Below are 20,497 nucleotides of genomic sequence, written 5' to 3'. Positions count from 1 at the left end.
AAAAGGGAGGAGGAGGAAGAGGAAAAGGAAGAAGGAGGCAGAGGAGGAGAAAAAGAAGAAAGGAGGAGGAGGAGGAGGGGGAAGAGGAAGAGAGAGGAGGAGGAGAAGAAAGAGGAGGAGGAGGAGGAGGAGGAGGAGATAGTTAAAACAAAACCATTGTTAAATGGTATAATTTAAGGAGTTTGAAGATTGCTACCTGCTCCAAAGTACCTCCTGGTTAAATCTGTTTTGGAACTCAAAATCCTCAATCTTATGTGTTAATTCTATTAAATTCAGCAAATTTTGGTTGAGTGCAGGCTTTGCGGCAAATGTAAGTACTTCTAAGGAATTCAAAGCAGAAGACGCCAGACCCTGCCCACCAGGAGATTCCAATCTGTAATTAAAATCAGCCCAATAATTAATTTGTGAGCAGCTACCTAAGATGTTCAGCCTGACTGACTTTTGAGATTTGAGAGCTGTTGCATAATGGGCAACAGGCCCCCAAAAAAATAGAACACAAAGAGGGAGATTTTTTTTTTTTAATTGGCAGTTACTAAGTCAGACACCATACCTTGGAGGGGGAAAAAAATCTCCCAGGATCCATATGAGGTGAGTACTATTATCTTTATTTGGGGGAGAATGAAAGGAAAGACAAAAGTTGGGAATTGAAGTATCCAGTAGGCAGAGAACCTGTCCCACAGGCTTGTGTGTAGCCATCTCAGTCTATCAGATGCCAAATTTGTTTTTACTGGGAAAATTATATAAACTTGATGTAAAAAAATCAAGTAGTACAGAAATATAAAAATCCTAATTTCTCCCAAATCCTCTCCCAGTAATAACCATAGTTTTAAATGTATTATTCATCCTTAATTATAAGCCCATTAAAAGCATAAAAGGAATCAGAGGTAGCATCACCTGTCAGCTTGGATGGATTAGGCAAATGTTGAAGCCAAAATCTCTTAATTGTGTGGGAGTAGTAGGACAGACCCAGAATTTTCCCTGGGGAAGATTATACCCAGTTACTAAATTACTGGCACAGCCTCCTTTAGGAATGTTTTCCCTTGTAGGTACAGTACTTGGCTCTTCATCTCAGTTCCTACTTAAAACTGCAGAATTCTAACTTGGATATTTTCTATCTTGCCTTGGATTCCATGAAGCACTATTAAAAAATCAACATTCTCCTCCAAATATTGTTTTTCCCTTTTGACAAATGCTTCTCAGCCATAGCTTCCCACTTTCCAGCTTGTGGAGCTGACACTTGCCTCTGACCAGTTAGTGTGGGGTCCTTTCTGGCTGCCCCCTGACACTGTTAGACCTGCTTCCAATCAGGTGCTCTCTACTCTCTGGTGGTTTGGATCTTTCTGAACTCTTCCCCTAAAACAACTGTGAGGAAACAAGGAAGAATTATTTGGTAAAGAATCAGAAGTTTAAAACAAAATAAACAGCACAAAATGGTGAGAGATGTGTCCACAGATCCATCATAGACACAGAAGGAGCAGGCAAGGCCACAGGAGTAAACAGAACTTGGTGGGCTTGTGACTGTTTTTGTTTTGAGTTTAGGAGTGGAGGCTTAATAGGCAAAAGAAAGAGAAAGGAAAACAGCTGTCTCTCTAGTGACAGAGAGGGAACTTCTGAGGAAAAGTCCGGCCCGCAGCCGGTGCCCTGGATTTTATAGTCAGGCTTTAGGAGGCAGTGTCTGATTTACATAGGGCTCATAGATTGGTTCCATCAGGTATGACATTTACGGAGGTGAGGGGAAGGCTGGCCATCCCACCCTAATCTTATTATGCAAATGAACTTTCCCCTTGGCCAGCGCCATCTTGTCTGCTCCTTACTGTACAAGTGGCTGACAAAGAGAAGGGAAGATGGAGCCGCCATCTTGAACATGATTGGCTCAACTGCAGGCATCTATGTCTGCAGCTCAATTTTACAGGCTGCTCTTTGTTAGAAAGGAAAATAATTTGGGGCTGCTTTTCATTAAAAGGAAAACTTCTGTACCCTAATTAATTTCTTCTTAACTCCTGTATCATTCCCCCCTCTGGAGTGGTAACCCTAACTGCTTTTTTTTTTTTTTTTTTTTTTTGAGACGGAGTCTCGCTGTGTTGCCAGGCTGGAGTGCAATGGTGCAATCTTGGCTCACTGCAACCTCCACCTCCCGGGTTCAAGTGATTCTTCTGCCTCAGCTTCCCGAGTAGCTGGGACAACAGGCATGTGCCACCACGCCCAGCTAATTTTTTTGTATTTTTAGTAGAGACCGGGTTTCACCATGTTGGCCAGGATGGTGTCCCTAACTGCTTTTAGGGGGTGGTGGACGATGACTCTTTCTGGCTACTTCATGCTGAAAAGGGGTGTTGTGTGGGTAACAGCAGCTAAGGCTCCTCCTGGGGTTGATCTAAGGGTCCTCGGAACAAAGGCATGTCCATGCGTGGTTCTGTCTGCGGCACCATTTGGAGTTTGATTGGTGTCAGCCATTCCAATGGGTCGTAACAGTGGTTTGCCTCCACCAGATGTTGCCATCCCTTTTTGTTTCTTCAAGTTGCAGATCATCACTTGATTCATAGGAACAAGCAGGGTTAGTCTAAAATGTAGGCAAAAGCTTGTAAGTTTCCTTGACTCATTTTGATGAATGCCGTACTTTGGTATCCTGGATGAGGTCCTCAGTAAGAAGTGGCTATGTTGACTGGGGTAAATACCCAGGGTTTGTCGTCTCATGCCAGGAAAATGTAGGAGACAGACACACACAAGGAGTTTAGGAGCGGAAGTTTAATAGGCAAAAGAAAGAGAAAGGACGGCTCTTTCTCTAGTGAGAGAGAGGGGACTTCCGAAAGGAAAAAGCTGTGACTGTTTTTATTTCATGATTTCTTATCATCATTACTATTATTGTTTTAACTGTGGATCAACTTGCCACAAATGAGTTTGCTAAAAGACAATTTATCATATGTCAAATTAGCCAAAAATCTATTTATCTAATGACCACTGACAGCAAAACCTGAGGTGGGACTGCCCCTCTGCTCATCCAACGTTCTGCAAGTGTGAGTGGGGGAGGTGGGTTCCACCATCTATCCCCAGAATCCAGGCCATGACAGGCGGGAGGTGGCTCAGTCAGTACATAACTCAGAGTTTAGTAGGGGGAAGGGAAGGTTCCACAAAATTGGGATTATTTTATATGTATATTCATTGAATTTTCTTATCTTAATTTAATAAAATATTGATATTTTCCATGTCACTTGATACAGAACTGGCTTCTAATTATTGACATTTTTAGGCTGGGTGTGGTGGATCATGCCTGTAATCCCAGCACCATGGGAGGCCGAGGCTGGCAGATCACCTGAGGTCAGGAGTTTGAGACCAGACTGGCCAACATGGAGAAACCCTGTCTCTACTAAAAATACAAAAAATATTACCCGGGCATGGTGGCACATGCCTGTAATTCCACCTAATTGGGAGGCTGAGGCAGGAAAACCACTTGAAGTGCGATTGAAGTGAGCCAAGGTTGCAGTGAGCCGAGATCACGCCATTGCACTCCAGCGTGGGAGAGAGAGGGAGACTCTGTCTCAAAAAAAAAAAAAAAAAGAAAACATTTTTTGGACTTTTCTCTATATCATGCCTTGTGGTAGGCAGAATAATGCCCCAGAACCTGCAGAAACATTACTTTACATGGTATAAGGGATTTTGCAGATGTAATTAAAGTTAAGGACCTTTAAAAAAGGAGATTATCAGGAATTATTTGGGTATGCCCAGTGTAATCACAGGGATCCTTTAAAGCAGAGAACTTTTCCTGATGGTAGTCAGAGGGAGATGTGACTGCAGAAGAATGGTCAGAGATGCCACAAGCTGGCTTCGAAGATGAAGGAAGAGGCCATGAATCAAGGGATGCAGGTGGCCTCTAGAAGGTGGAAAAGCCAAAGACATGGGTTCTCCCATAGACACTCCAGAAAGGAATGCTTCTCTGCTGCCACCTTGATTTTTAGCCCCATGAAATTTGTGTTGGACTTCTGAGCTACAGAAATACAAGATGATAAACTCTTCTTAAGCCACCAAGTTTTTGGAAATTTGTTACAGCAGCAATAGAAAATTAGTTCTTCCCCTTTTTTCAGAATCATGGACATTTTGGCCTTGGTTTCCAGGAGCTTAGTTCAGTATAAATATTTGCCTTTTCCAAGTCAAGTTTACCTCTTGGTTAACTAGGCTCTGGCTACACAGAGCATTCTGAGCACACTCATGTTGGAGGCAGGTTATCATCAGCTCCATAGCTGAGGAAGGTAGGAGTTTTGCCAAAGCCTGGCTTGGTTAGGAGCCCTGGTCTTCCCCTCCTATCACTGCCACAAACCGAGCTGAGTTAGCCCCAGTGATGTGGGCCCAGCACATCACATGAGAATCACAGGCCAGAGTCCTGGCAGTGCTGCCATTTCTGGGCCATTTCTCAGATGCCACGCTCCAAACGGGCCAGACCACTCCTGCTCTACCTGCTGTTGCCAGTGTTGAAGAAGAACAAGAGTAAGAGGAGGGGCCTCCAGCCCCCAAGACAAAGATATCCCAAAGTTTTGGCTTTCTTCTTCTTAGCCTGGCCTAAATGCCTCTACAACCTGGCCCCAACCTATCCATCTCATCTCAGTGTTCACCATAGTCGTTCAAGGATTCTTTACTGAGTGCCTGCTAGCTCCTCGGCACTGGGGAAAGTTCCTCCTCTGGTAAGCTCATAGGCTCTGGTTATAGGCTATAAACAGATTATGATACAGGAAATTAGCCCTATCAGGAGGAGCCTGCAGAAGACCTTAGTATCAAGGTAAAGAATGTGAACTTTATCCTTTAGACTGTGATTCAGGTGCCAACAGAGCTGGGGTTTTTTGTTGTTGTTGTTGTTCGTTTTTGTCTTTGGGGTATTTTTTGTTTGCTATTTTATAAGCCTTATCCACATAGCTTTATTTTTTCTAATTATAAAATTCATGGCCATTATGAAAACTTCAGACAATAGGTAAGGATAAAGATAAACATTTAAATTACCTGTTATTCTATAAACCAAAGATAACCACTGCTAATGCATTGTTTATTCTTTCTCTATTTATATACAGATATGAATATGAATATATATGTTTGCAAAGATGCAATCATTGTGCAGAGATTTCTCTGCAAACTGCTTTTTATTTAACCATTTATCATGGACAGTGTATCTATTTCTATAATAATAGAGATCTATATTGTTTTTTCATGTGTTCACAGTATTTCATTGTATAAAACATGCCATACATTTTTATCTAATCCTGTATCGAAGATGTTCGCAGTTTTTCCCTATTATAATTCAGCCTACACACTGTGAAACTGCCTCCAGAGTCTTTGTACCAGGTTATCCTCCCTCTATAAAATAAGGAAGATACTTATCTCCCCACACTCTTCCCCTAGCTGGTCATTATCATCAATTGTATCTCCTTGTTTTACTTTGTATCTTATTTATTTATCTATTTATTTGAGACAGAGTCTCTTTATGTTGCCTAGGCTGGCCTTGTCTTAGCCTCCTGAGTAGATGGCATTACAGGTATGTGCCACCATGTCCAGGTTTACTTTATATTATTTTTTAATTTTATTCATTTATTTTTTGAGACAGAGTCTCACTCTGTGGCTTAGGCTGGAGTGCAGTGGTGCTGTGATCTGAACTCACTGCAACCTCCACCTCCCGGGTTCAAGCAATTCTTGTGCCTCAGCCTCCCAAGTAGCTGGGATTACAGGAACATGCCACCACACTCAGATAACTGTTGTATTTTTAGTAGAGATGGGTTTTTGCTATGTTGGTGAGGCTGATCTCGAACTCCTGACCTCAAGTGATCCGCCTGCCTTGGCCTCCGAAAGTACTGGGATTACAGGCATGAGCCACCATGCCTGGCCACAATCTGTTTTAAAAGTTTCTCCTGCCTAGAAGTTTCTCTGTAAGTGTAGCAGTTATAGATTAATCACAGAAAATCTTTTTATGTTACATTATAAATCATCGGACAATTACCTATTATGGATTGAACATAGGTTTGGTAGACAAAATCTCAACTTTTCTCTGTCTGTATGTGCACCTTTCCTGTAATGTAAATAGAAGCATGGTTTTGAAAAACAATAACATTTTTGAGTTTTTTATAACCAAATATATTTTAACATAAAATATCAGTAAAAAAATAGTAGTTTTATACACTTAGCCTATATTTCCCAAAGCTCATATTTATATAATTAATTAAAATATAAATTTAAATTATTATTTAAATCAGGACAATTTTTCTATTTCAAAAAGTAAAAAGCATGGTCAAAGATTTCTCAGTCTCCATAAGGACACAGACATTCTGTGTTAACAGACATTTGCACTTAACTAAAGTAAAGGATTTTCAAAGTAAATGTCAGAGAAAATAGCAAACTTATTTTTATGTTATCTGTCAACAGCATTATGTTAATTTTGACATGGTTACTGATTGGATAATATGTGATAACAAGCAGTTGTGAAGAAGTTATTGCTAAAAAGATCTGAGCTTAACATAAATATCTCTTTTTCTGAACTCTTAACATCTTCAGAAACAACAAAAATAATTTTTACCCATAAGGTTTTTTTAATGACTTTCAAAGGTAAATTTAAGATTACCAGATAAAAATAAAGGCATGGTGGCTCAGGACTGTAATCCCAGCACTTTGGGAGGCCAAGGTGGGAGGATCACTTGCGCTCAGGAGTTCAAGACCAGACTAGACAACATTGTGAGACGCTGTTTCTACCAAAAAAAAAAAAAAAAAAAAAAAAAGCCTGGCATGGTGGTGTGTGCCTGCGGTCCCAGCTATTCAGGAAGCTGAGGTGGGAGGATCACTTGAGCCCAGGAGGTGGAGGCTGCAGTGAGCTGTGACTGTGCCATTGCCCTCCAGCCTTGGCAACACAGTGAGACCCAGTCTCAAAAAAAAAAAAAAAATTATTTAGACTTTATTTGTGGTTTTATATTTGCCACTCAGCAATCTTAAATTTTTGTGTAGACAAATTTGTCAGCCACCCTTCATAGCCTATGGATTTGGGGTGATAGTTAGAAGGTCCCTCTTTACATTTAGAAAACACTCACTTTTTTTTGAGACGGAGTTTCACTCTTGTTGCCCAGGCTGGAGTGCAATGGCGCTGTCTCAGCTCATGGCAACCTCTGCCTCCCATGTTCAAGCGATTCTCCTGCCTCAGCCTCCCGAGTAGCTGGGATTACAGGCATGCACCACCATGCCTGGCTAATTTTGTGTTTTTAGTAGAGATGGGGTTTCTCCATGTTGGTCAGGCTAGTCTCGAACTCCTGACCTCAGGTGATCCGCCCACCTCGGCCTCCCAAAGTGCTGGGATTACAGGCGTGAGACACCATGCTTGGCCAACATTCATATATTTTCTTTTAGTATTTTTGAGATTTTCTTTTTATTACTATACTTTAAGTTCTGGGGTACATGTGCAGAACGTGCAGGTTTGTTACATAGGTATACACGTGCCATGGTGGTTTGCTGCACCCATCAACCAGTCATCTACATTAGGTATTTCTCCTAATGCTATCCCTCCCCTAGTCCCCCACCCCACAACAGGCCCTGGTGTGTGATGTTCCCCTCCCTGTGTCCATGTGTTCTCATTGTTCAACTCCCACTTATGAGTGAGAACATGCAGTATTTGGTTTTCTGTTCTTGTGTTAGTTTGCTGAGAATGATGGTTTCCAGCTTCATCCATGTCTCTGCAAAGGACATGAACTCATCCTTTTTAATGGCTGCATAGTATTCCATGGTGTATATGTGCCACATTTTCTTTATCCAGGCTATTATTAATGGGCATTTGGGTTGGTTCCAAGTCTTTGCTATTGTGAACGGTGCTGCAGTAAACATACCTGTGCATGTGTCTTTATAGCAGCATGATTTATAATCCTTTGGATGTATACCCAGTAATGGGACTGTTGGGTCAAATGGTATTTCTGGTTCTAGATCCTTGAGGAATCACCACACTGTCTTCTACAATGGTTGAACTAATTTACGCTTCCACCAACAGTGTAAAAGCATTCTTATTTCTCCACATCCTCCCAGCATTTGTTGTTTCCTGACTTTTTAATGATCACCATTCTAACTGGCATGAGATGGTATCTCATTGTGGTTTTGATTTGCATTTCTCTAATGACCAGTGATGATGAGCTTTTTTCATATGTTTGTTGGCTGCATAAATGTCTTCTTTTGAGAAGTGTTTGTTCATATCCTTTGCCCACTTTTTGATGTGGTTGTTTGCTTTTTTCGTGTACATTTGTTTAAGTTCTTTGTAGATTCTGATATTAGCCCTTTGTCAGATGGATAGATTGCAAACATTTTCTCCCATTCTGTAGGTTGCCCATTCACTCTGATGACAGTTTCTTTTGCTGTGCAGAAGCTCTTTAGTTTAATTAGATCCCATTTGTCAATTTTGGCTTTTGTTGCCATTGCTTGTGTTGTTTTAGTCATGAAGTCTTTGCCCACTCCTATGTCCTGAATGGTATTGCCTAGGTTTTCTTCTAGGGTTTTTATGGTTTTCAATCTTATGTTTAAGTCTTTAGTCCATCTTGAGTTAATTTTTGTATAAAGTGTAAGGAAGGGGTCCAGTTTCAGTTTTCTGCATATGGATAGCTAGTCTTCCCAACACCATTCATTAAATAGGGAATCCTTTCCCCCACTGCTTGTTTTTGTCAGGTTTGTCAAAGATCAGATGGTTGTAGATGTGTGGTGTTATTTCTGAGGCCTCTGTTCAGTTCCATTGGCCTATATATCTGTTTTGATACCAGTACCATGCTGTTCTGGTTACTGTAGCCTTATAGTATAGTTTGAAGTCAGGTAGCATGGTGCCTCCAGCTTTGTTTGTTTGTTTGTTTTTGCTTAGGATTCTCTTGGCTATGCAGGCTCTTTTTTGGTTCCATATGAAATTTAAAGTAGTTTTTTCTAATTCTGTGAAGAAAGTAAATGGTAGCTTCATGGGGATAGCATTTTTTTTATTATTATTATTTAGCTAGTTAGTTTTTTTTTTTGAGACGGAGTCTCGCTCTGTCACCCAGGCTGGAGTGCAGTGGCATGATCTTGGCTCACTGCAAGCTCTGCCTCCCAGGTTCACGCCATTCTCCTGCCTCAGCCTCCCAAGTAGCTGGGGCTGCAGGCACCTGCCACCATGCCTGGCTAATTTTTTGTATTTTTAGTAGAGATGGGGCTTCACTGTGTTACCCAGGATGGTCTCGATCTCCTGACCTCGTGATCCGCCCGCCTCAGCCTCCTAAAGTGCTGGGATAGCAGAGAATCTATAAATTACTTTGGCCATTTTCACGATATTAATTCTTCCTATCCATGAGCATGGAATGATTTTCCATTTGTTTGTGTCCTCTCTTATTTCCTTGAGGAGTGGTTTGTAGTTCTCCTTGAAGAGGTCCTTCACATCCCTTGTAAGTTGGATTCCTAGGTACTTAATTCTCTTTGTAGCAATTGTGACTGGGAGTTCACTCATGATTTTGCTCTCGTTTGTCTATTATTGGTGTATAGGAATGCTTGTGATTTTTGCACATTGATTTTGTATCCTGAGACTTTGCTGAAATTGCTTATCAGCTTAAGGAGATTTTGGGCTGAGACTATGGGGTTTTCTAAATATACAATCATGTCATCTGCAAACAGAGACAATTTGACTTCCTCTCTTCCTATTTGAATACCCTTTCTTTCTTTCTTTTGCCTGATTGCCCTGGCCAGAACTTCCAATACTATGTTGAATAGGAGTGGTGAGAGAAGTCATCCTTGTCTTGTGCTGGTTTTCAAAGGGAATGCTTCCAGTTTTTGCCCATTCAGTATGATATTGGCTGTGTGTTTGTCATAAATAGCTCTTATTATTTTGAGATACGTTCCATCAATACCTAGTTTATTGAGAGTTTTTAGCATGAAAGGATGTTGAATTTTGTTGAAGGCCTTTTCTGCATCTATTGAGGTAATCACGTGGTTTTTGTCATCGGTTCTATTTATGTGATGGATTACGTTAATCGATTTGTGTATGTTGAACCAGCCTTGCATCCAAGGGATGAAGCTGACTTGATCATGGTGGATAAGCTTTTTGATGTGCTGCTGGATTTGGTTTGCCAGTATTTTATTGAGGACTTTCACATCAATGTTCATCAGGGATATTGACCTTTGAAATTTTCTTTTTTTGTGTGTCTCTGCCAGGTTTTGGTATCAGGATGATGCTGGCCTCATAAAATTAGTTAGGGAGGATTCCCTCTTTTTCTATTGTTTGGAATAGTTTCAGAAGGAATGGTACCAGCTCCTCGTTGTACCTCTGGTAGAATTCGGCTGTGAGTCCGTCTGGTCCCAGACTTTTTTGATTAGTAGGCTATTAATTACTGCCTCAATTTCAGAACTTGTTATTGGTCTATTCAGGGATTCAACTTCTTCCTGGTTTAGTCTTGGGAGGGTGTATGTGTCCAGGAATTTATCCATTTCTTCTAGATTTTCTAGTTTATTTGCATAGAGGTTTTTATAGTATTCTCTGATGCTAGTTTGTATTTCTGTGGGATCGGTGGTGATATCCCTTTTATCATTTTTTATTGTGTCTATTTTATTCTTCTTTCTTTTCTTCTTTATTAGTATGGCTAGTTGTCTATTTTATTGATCTTTTCAAAAAACCAGCTCCTGGATTCACTGATTTTTTTGAAGGGTTTTTCATGTCTCTATCTCCTTCAGTTCAGCTCTGATCTTAGTTATTTCTTGTCTTCTGCTAGCTTTTGAATTTGTTTGCTCTTGTTTCTCTAGTTCTTTTAATTGTGATGTTAAGGTGTTGATTTTAGATCTTTCTTGCTTTCTCTTGTGGGCATTTAGTTCTATAAATTTCCCTTTAAACACTGCTTTAAATGTGGCCCAGAGATGCTGGTATGTTGTGTCTGTGTTCTCATTGGTTTCAAAGAACTTATTTATTTCTGCCTTAATATCGTTATTTACCCAGTAGTCATTCAGGAGCAGGTTGTTCAGTTTCCATGTAGTTTTGCGGTTTTGAGTGAGTTTCTTAATCCTGAGTTCTAATTTGATTGCACTGTGGTCTGAGAGACTGTTTGTTATGATTTCCGTTCTTTTGCATTTGCTGAAGAGTGTTTTACTTCCAATTATGTGGTCAATTTTAGAACAAGTGTGATGTGGTGCTGAGAAGAATGTATATTCTGTTGATTTGGGGTGGAGAGTTCTGTAGATGTCTATCAGGTCCACTTGGTCCATAGCTGAGTTCAAGTCCTGGATATCCTTGTTAATTTTCTGTCTCATTGATCTGTCTAATATTGACAGTGGGGTGTTAAAGTCTCCCACTATTATTGTGTGGGAGTCTAAGTCTCTTTGTAGGTCTCTAAGAACTTGCTTTATGAATCTGGGTGCTCCTGTATTGGGTGCATATATATTTAGGATAGTTAGCTCTTCTTGCTGCATTGATCCCTTTACCATTATGTAATGCCCTTCTTTGTCTCTTTTGATCTTTGTTGGTTTAAAGTCTGTTTTATCAGAGACTAGGATTGCAACCCCTGCTTTATTTGCTTTCCATTTCCTTGGTAAATATTCCTCCATCCCTTTATTTTGAACCTATGTGTGTCTTTGCACATGAGATGGGTCTCCTGAATACAGCACACTGATGGGTCTTGACTTTTTTCTTTTTTTTTTGAGACAGAGTCTCGCTCTGTTGCCCAGGCTGGAGTGCAAAGGCACAATCTCAGCTCACTGCAACCTCTGCCTCCTGGGTTCAAGCAATTCTCCTGCCTCAGCCTCCCAAGTAGCTGGGATTACAGGCGTGTGCCACCAGGCCCAGCTAATTTTTTGTATTTTTAGTAGAAATGGGGTTTCACCATGTTGGCCAGGATGGTCTCAATCTCTTGACCTCGTGATCCGCCCGCCTTGGCCTCCCAAAGTGCTGGGATTACAGGCATGAGCCACCGTGCCTGGCAGGGTCTTGACTTTTTATCCAGTTTGCCAGTCTGTGTCTTTTAATTGGGGTATTTAGCCTGTTTACATTTAAGGTTAATGTTGTTATGTGTGAATTTGATCCTGTCATTATGATGCTAGCTGGTTATTTTGCCCGTTAGTTGACACAGTTTCTTCATAGTGTTGACGGTCTTTACAATTTGGTATGTTTTTGCAGTGGCTGGTATCGGTTGTTCCTTTCCATGTTTAGTGCTTCCTTCAGGAGCTCTTGTAAGGCAGGCCTGGTGGTGACAAAAATCTCTCAGCATTTGCTTCTCTGTAAAGGATTTTATTTCTCCTTCACTTATGAAGCTTAGTTTGGCTGGATATGAAATTCTGGGTTGAAAATTCTTTTCTTGAAGAATGTTAAATATTGGTCCCCACTCTCTTCTGGATTGTAGGGTTTCTGCAGAGAGATCCGCTGTTAGTCTGATGGACTTACCTTTCTGGGTAACCCAACCTTGCTCTCTGGCTGCTCTTAACATTTTTTCCTTCATTTCAACCTTGGTGGATCTGATGATTATGTGTCTTGGGGTTGCTCTTCTCGAGGAATATCTTTGTGGTGTTCTCCATATTTCCTGAATTTGAATGTTGGCCTGTCTTGCTAGGTTAGGGAAGTTCTCCTGGATAATATCCTGAAGAGTGTTTTCCAGCTTGTTTCCATTCTCCTCGTGACTTTCGGGTACACCAATCAAATGTAGATTTGGTCTTTTCACATAGTCCCATATTTCTCAGAGGCTTTGTTCATTCCTTTTCATTTTTTTTCTCTAATCTTGTCAGCTTGCTTTATTTCATTAAGTTGATCTTCAATCGCCGGTATTCTTTCTTCTGCTTGATCAATTCGGCTATTTATACTTGTGTATGCTTCACAAAGTTCTTGTGCTGTGTTTTTCAGCTCTATCAGGTCATTTATGTTCTCCTCTAAACTGGTTATTCTAGTTAGCAATTCCTCCAACCTTTTTTCAAGCTTCTTAGCTTCCTTGCATTGGGTTAGAACATGCTCCTTTAGCTTGGAGCAGTTTGTTATTACCCACCTTCTGAAGCCTCTTCTGTCAATTCATCAAACTCATTCTCTGTCCACTTTTGTTCCCTTGCTGGCAAGGAGTTGTGATCCTTTGGAGGAGAAGGGATGTTCTGGTTTTTAGAATTTTCAGCCTTTTTATGCTGGTTTTTCCTCATCTTCATGGATTTATCTACCTTTGGTCTTTGATGTTGGTAACCTTTGGATGGGGTTTCTGTGTGGACGTTCTTTTTTTTGATGTTGATGCTATTCCTTTCTGTTTGTTAGTTTTCCTTCTAACAGTCAGGCCCCTCTGCTGCAGGTCTGTTGGAGTTTGCTGGAGGTCCACTCCAGACCCTGTTTTCCTGGGTATCACCAGCGGAGGCTGCAGAACGGCAAAGATTGCTGCTTGTTCCTTCCTCTGGAAGTTTTGTCCCAGAGGGGCACCCACCAGATGCCAGCCAGAGCTCTCCTGTATGAAGTGTCTGTTGACCCCTGCTGGGAGGTGTCTGTCGACCCCTGCTGGGAGGTGTCTTACAGTCAGGAGGCATAGGGGTCAGGGACACACTTGAGGAGGCAGTATGTCCCTTAGCAGAGCTTGAGCACTATGCTGGGAGATCCGCTGTTCTCTTCAGAGTCAGCAGGCAGGAATGCTTAAGTCTGCTGAAGCTGTGCCCACAGACGCCCCTTCTACCAGGTGCTCTGTCTGTCCCAGGGAGATGGGAGTTTTATCTACAAGCCCCTGACTGGGGCTACTGCCTTTCTTTCAGAGATACCCTGCCCAGAGAGGAGGAATCCAGAGAGGGAGTCTGGCTACAGCAGCTTTGCGGAGCTGCAGTGGACTCCACCCAGTTTGAACTTCCTGGTGACTTTGTTTACACTGTGAGGGGAAAACCACCTACTCAAGCCTCAGTAATGGCAAACGCCCCTCCCCCCACCAAGCTCAAGTGTCCCAGCTTGACTTCAGACTGCTGTGCTGGCAGCGAGAATTTCAAGCCAGTGCATCTCAGCTTGCTGGGCTCTGTAGGGGTGGGATCCACTGAGCTAGACCATTTGGCTCCCTGGCTTCAGCCCCCTTTCCAGAGGAGTGAATGGTTCTGTCTCACTGGCATTCCAGGCGCCACTGGGATATGAAAAAGAAACTCCTGCAGCTAGCTCAGTGTCTGCCCAAACAGCTGCCCAGTTTTGTGCTTGAAACCCAAGGCCCTAGTGGCATAGGCACCTGAGGGAATCTCCTGTTCTGTGGGTTGTGAAGAGCATGGGAAAAGCGTAGTATCTGGGCCAGAGTGCACCATCCCTCAAGGCACAGTCCCTCACAGTCCCTTGGCTAGGGGAGGGAGTTCCCCAACCCCTTGCACTTCTCAGGTGAGGCAATGCCCCACCCTGCTTTGGCTCACCCTCCATGGGCTGCACCCACTGTCTAACCAGTCCCAGTGAGATGAGCTGGGTACCTTAGCTGGAAATGCAGAAATCACCCACTTTCTGTGTTGATCTCTCTTGGAGCTACAGACCAGAGCTATTCCTATTTGGCCATCTTGCCAGCCACCCTTTTGAGATTTTTTTTATGTTTAAATCTTTGCTCCATCTAGCATTTACTTTGTCATAAATATGTCTTCAATATAGAAGTTTAACTTTCTTTAGTGAAATGTATGTATCTTTTCTTTTATGATTTCTGGCTTAGATATTCTGGTTTGCTTCTTGGAATGAAATTTCCTGGAAAGAGCGTGAGGAGTGAGCTGGAGTAGGACACACCCAGGTGGCTGGCAAGAAACTCTTCTGAAGAAGTCTCTCTCTCAGGGGAAGGTCCATAATTTTTCATTCCAGTTCAGCTCAGTCAACATCTACTAAGAACTTACTCTGTTCCAGAGACTGTGTTAAGTGCCAGGGGCACAGAGATGAGGAACATCTCTGCTTGCAAGTGAGAGTGACAAATTTAGAAACAGAATGACAACACTGTGTGGTAGGTGCAATGAGCAAAAGGCGTAAGGATCAGTGAGCACACATAAGGGTGCCTATCCCAGGCTGGAAGGGAAAAGCCTATCCGAGAAGGCCTCCTGGAGGAGATGAAGCCTGAGCCGAGTTTGTTTTTCCCATTTGAATAACTAGAATATTAGAATAAGACAATTCAATAAAGACAATTCTGAAATCACCTTCCAATTAAAACAACTCTTACTTTGTAACTTCATTTTGCTTATATGACATAATGCACAGCATATTACCTGCTAAAATACACACTTTCAATATCATTGAAAAGACAGAACTGGAACAGAAAGCTGCCTTAATCAACAACAGAATATAGCTCCCAGACCAAGGGCGAGAGGTCTCCAGCATAGGGACAACCTGGTGAACAGCGATTACGAGAGAAGGCTAAAGTGGAACCCTAATTTCTCCATGCAGCTAAAAGCAGTTTACTATTTCTGAAACTCAATCTAGAAGGTAGGGAACTTTAAGATAGGAGACTGGTTGCTTTTTATGACAGTCAGGGTCAGATTGTAAAGGGGCTTATGCTTTATGTAAAGAATGGGACATGAGAAACACTGAGGTGTTGTAAGTTGAGGGGTGTCTGATCTGACAAAAGAACTTGGAAATCATCAGCATGAGATGAGATTGCCCAGGGATATCAGGTTGCAGAGGATTTAACCTTTGCAGATCCTTGATCCCTTTGAGGATGTGATAAAAGCTACAGATGCTTTTTCCAGAAAAATGAACATACTGAAAACCACACCAACATATACACAATTTCAGGGGATCCTCAGATTAAGAATATTTGATATATAGAGGACTGAGAAGTAGCCTGAGGAAGCGGATATTCAAAGGATGAGAACAAGATGAGGGGAGCAGGAAAAGGGCCAAAGAAAAATGACCCAAGAGGTACTGGAAGAGCCAGGAGACAAGTGTTGGGAAGCTGTGGGAGCACAGAGATCCAAGGAGGACGTGATCAGCAGTGTTGAATGCTGTAGAGACGTCAGCTAAGGTCAGGACTGAAACATGTCTTTTGCACTTACAGTTAAGAAATCACAGCCGAGAGAAGTGGCTCACATCTGCAATCGCAGCACTTTGGGAGGCCAAGGTGAGAGGACGACTTGAGCCCAGGAGTTTGAGACCAGGCTGGGCAACAAAGCGAGATGCCATCTCTATAAAAATTTAAAAAATTAGCTGGGTGTGGTGGGTGTATGCTGTAGTCCCAGCTACTTGGAAGGTTGAGGCAGGAGGATCACTTGAGTCCAGAAGTTCAAGTTTGCAGTCAGCTATAATCGTGCCACTGCACTCCAGCCTGGGTGAAAGAGCGAGACCCCATCTCTAAAACTAAAAAGAAAGAAAGAAAAATCATTGGTAATGGTATTGAGAAAAGTCTCTGTGGAGTAACTAGTAATGGTAGCTCCAGATATACTTTTTTAAGCCCGAGAATTATATAGGTGGCATCTAGGTAGAAGTAAGGGTAGGGGACTTGTCTTGACCCTGCATTTGCAGAGAACTAATACGTCAAATAATTGTCAATTGTCCAGAAAAAGTGTTGAAGGGGCTTATGGAGATTATGTCTGTTTGTCCCTGTTGCCACCACTATGATGGAGTCAAAAGCCAGAAAGCAACAGTTGAAGGAATGATGTGAGGAAATGGAGAAGTTTGGTTTGTTGGGTAGGAGAGACCTGAAGGGCAGTTAAAATAAGAAACAAAAACAAGACAGGGATTTGTCTCCAAGAAGTGGACACATCCTGATATTTCTATCCTATACACTAAGAAAAAGAAAGAGGGGAAAACAGAGAGGCTCAAGACACAGAGAGAAGTGGCTGAAGGGCCAAGCATCCAGGAAGAGAGTCTGGACTTGAAGAGGAGGAGGGCCCCCCACCTGGAAGTGCAAGGTGAGGAGGCCTGTGGCTGTGTGTAATTTCCTCCAAGTATGAATTGAAGTGGATCAGCCCCAATGGCCTCTATTTTCCCCATAACATAAGAGGTGAGGTTGACTGCTGAGAGTAGAAACGGGAGTTGTATGGAAAACTAGAGGAGGACAATGCCTATTTTTTAGAATCACTGATGAGGGATGGATGAGAAAGGAAGCTAAACAAGGACAAATTAAAGAACAGCTCAGCAGGCTGGTGATGAAGCAGTGTCAGTCACGGTCCTGACAAGAAGTAGATGGCACATTCAAGTGGTGTAACTGAGGAGCATGTCCGGAAGAGAATATTCACCAAGGTGTGAACAGGGTGAAGGGAAACTCATAAAGGCCAGTGAAGCACCCTGGAACTAGCAAGAGTGAGGAGCCTATCACACCCCTAGACCTCAGGGGCAAGAGGAGGGAGCAGATCCCAGATCCAGAGGGAATTGGTGTAATTTAGGAGAGGGCTGCCACACTGGAACTCATACAGCACAGATGCTGACATTATCTGAAGCCAGGCAGCCTTCTCTGTCTCCAGGTTCTGGTGACTGCTCCATCCTCTTGTCCCCGTCCTAGGGGTTTCTGCTATTACTTGTGATTTCACTATACTCTTTCTATACTTTTATAAATATCTTTTTATTAGATTATCCAGTTTGAGTACACCATCTATTTCCTGAAGGAAACCTGACATACATGGTTCTTTAAAAAGACTAATAAAATAGACAAACTCTAGAAAGAAGAACAAAGGAGGAGATGAATAATGTTAGGAATAAAAAGGGAGACAAAGGGCCAGATGCAGTGGCTCACGCCTGTAATCCTAGCACGCTGGAGGCCGAGGCAGGTGGATCACTTGAAGCCAGGAGTTCGAGACCAGCCTGGCCAACATGGCGAAAGCCCATCTCTACTAAAAAAAAAAAAGAAGAAAAAAAAATTGGCCAGGCACGGTGGCTTACACCTGTAATCCCAGCACTTTGGGAGGCCGAGGTAAGTGGATTAGCTGAGGTCAGGAGTTCAAGACCAGACTGGCCAACATGGTGAAACCCCGTCTATACTAAAAATACAAAAAGTAGCCAGGCATAGTGGCACACCCCTGTAATCCCAGCTACTCGGGAGGCTGAGGCAGGAGAATTGTTTGATCCCAGGAGGCAGAGGTTGCAGTGAGCCGAGATGGTGCCACTGCACTCCAGCCTGGCCGACAGAGCGAGACTCTGTCTCAAAAAAAAAAAAAAAAAAATTGGCCAGGCATGGTGGTGTGCACCTGTATTCTCAGCTACTCTGGAGGCTGAGGCAGGAGAATCACTTGAACACAGGAGGTGGAGATTGCAGTGAGTTGAGATCGTGCCAATGCACTCCAGCCTGAGTGACAGGCAAGACTCTGTCTCAAAATAAATAAGTAAATAAAAGGGGGCAGGAGAGACAAAGTACAGTTATAGCATGGATTTGTAAATACTCTTATACTATGAACAACTTTATGCCAACAAATTTGAAAATTTATAAGAAATGGACAAATTCCTAGAAGATATATAACTTAAAACTCAAGAAGAAATTGAAAGCCAGACTAGATCTACTGTTATTAAAGAACCTGAAACAATGGATAAAAAATCTCCTCATAAAAGAGTGTTTTGTGTAGCAAATGTAAATATTTCTAATGTCATCTTTTTCTTTAAGAAAAAATTTTTAATAGAGATGGGGTCTCACTGTGTTGTCCAGGCTTGTCTTGAACTCATGGGCTCAAGCTATCCTCCTGCCTCAGCTTCCCAAAGTGCTGGGATTACAGGTATGAGCCACTCTAATGTCTTTTTAAAATCTGATCCAACAATCCTGTGTACCTGTGTGTACTTCTTATTCTAGAAGAAGCTCTAACAGGCTGTGGGAAGCATCTGCTTTATTCACTGTTTACCCCAAGCCTAACATAGGCTTAGCTTAAACTTAACATAATTAAATGATGGCAGGAAAGTTAGAACATCTAGGGGATCAGTAGACATATGAGACTTCAGATAAGGGTAGGGAACCTTCATAAAAAACAGTAGGTCCCAAGTGAAACTCCAAACAGCCAGGGCAGGGCTGTGATCTTTAAGACTGAGCCCTAGTCCACCTGCTTTGGTACTAGTCAGTACCAGAAGTCCCTTCAGAATGAATATTTTCATGCAACAAGTTTCTCCTTAAGATCTAGTCTCTACAACAACCTAATGAATCACCTCTGGAACACTGAAATTCACCATGTGGTCCTTTTGTTAATAGTGCCAAAGTACGTTATTAGGAAGTTCCTGAGAGAAACAGCTGAATAACATTACCAAAAAGGCCAGAACCCAGCTGGGTGTGGTGGCTTGTGCTTGTAATCCCAGCCCTTTGGGAGGACAAGGCAGGTGGATTACTTGAGGTCAGGAGTTTGAGACAAGCCTGGCCAACATGGCGAAACCCTGTTTCTACTGAAATAAATATATATATATACAAAAATTAGCTGGGCATGGTGGTGGCCGCCTGTAATCCCAGCTACTCGGGAGGCTGAGGCAGGAGAATCTCTTGAACCCGGGAGGTGGAGGCTGCAGTGGGCCAAGATCATGCCACTACACTCCAGCCTGGGTGACAGAGTGAGATGCTATCTCAAGATATATGAGAAGTTTTTCAGTAACTTTCAAGCAACTTATATTTGTTCCCCCACCCATATCGTTATGACCTGCAGTAAAACTTCTGAAACAAATATTTTCCTTTAAAGGCACCAAGAATCATGGTCTTATCACCATGACAAGAGGGTCCTAACTTTTATTTTTGATGTAGGGAAATTAACTTAGTTTTTATTTTTATTCAGAAGTTCTACAAAGTCATGTGGTTTTCAGCTGATCACAGGATGTCGGCACAGAACCCAGGGTTGCTTGAGGGTTAGATGAGACTTGGGAGGGTGTTGGGTTTTGCCTACCAGGAGCAGGTATGCTTTTGTTTTTGTTGTTGTTGATTTGTTTTTACTCCTGAGCTTCTGGACCAGTTTGCCATTAGAGCAGCCAAGAAGATGTAAGACTGTGTATCTCATGCAAAAGTGTTTTTATCATGAAGATCTGACTTCCAAATTCACAGGGGTCTCTCATCAGTCAGAGCTGAGTAGCTGACTTAAGCTCACATGACCCGGTGAAGGGCAAGCATCATCAGGTGGACTTGAGGGCTTCAAGTACGCTGCCCTGAAGCACCAGGAACCTGGTTGCTAGGCATCCTCCCCAGAATCTACCCAGGACTTTCCTATCCAATTTTGTTGAAGCAAAACCTAGGGATTAAATGAAATGCAACCTCACAAAGTACCAATGAAGGGTGTGGAAAACAGGGATCCTCTTTTTAAATATCTGCCCCCAAATATCAATCCCAATAAACTATACTAAAAGCCATGGATGGCTAAAAATGCAGTGTATGTCTTTTCTCTGTTCAAGCATTTTTTTAATCATTAAACTATGTTCTCATATTTCCATCAGGCCCCAGTGGATGGAGGATGCTGGCCCTTTAATGGGTGAGCAGGGGAGGAGCTGGGACTTTTAAAGCCAGGAGCGGCAAACAGGTCCTGGCCCAGGCTGCTATGAATAACTTAAACAGAAAGGACAGCAACAGTCAGGTGGTGGGTGTCGGCAGCAATGCATCACCACACTCGGACGGTGACTGGTGATGTCCGTTGGGAAGTACTTCTCTTCCTGCTCCTAGCCTGTGCCTCATTT

At 42.4% G+C, this 20,497-nt stretch overlaps 1 protein-coding gene across 18 annotated transcripts in view; it reads left to right on the top strand.

The window, feature by feature from the left end:
* The window catches only part of PATL2 (PAT1 homolog 2), a 45,686-nt gene that overhangs the window by 14,151 nt on the left and 11,038 nt on the right, over positions 1 to 20,497 (top strand). For 6 of the 18 annotated variants that reach the window (XR_008494102.2, XM_054450947.2, XM_054450948.2 and 3 more), the window contains exons 3-6: positions 15,936 to 15,998; positions 16,668 to 16,788; positions 18,513 to 18,579; positions 20,261 to 20,295. The exons of 2 other annotated variants lie outside the window; for them this stretch is intronic. The gene's annotated coding sequence lies outside the window, so the exon portion shown is untranslated. 10 more of the 18 variants (XM_054450938.2, XM_054450933.2, XM_054450936.2 and 7 more) reach the window with 10 other exon arrangements.

Source organism: Pongo pygmaeus, chromosome 16, assembly GCF_028885625.2.
Source record: "Pongo pygmaeus isolate AG05252 chromosome 16, NHGRI_mPonPyg2-v2.0_pri, whole genome shotgun sequence".
Lineage (NCBI taxonomy): Eukaryota > Metazoa > Chordata > Mammalia > Primates > Hominidae > Pongo > Pongo pygmaeus.
This window is presented reverse-complemented; position numbering and strand designations above follow the sequence as displayed.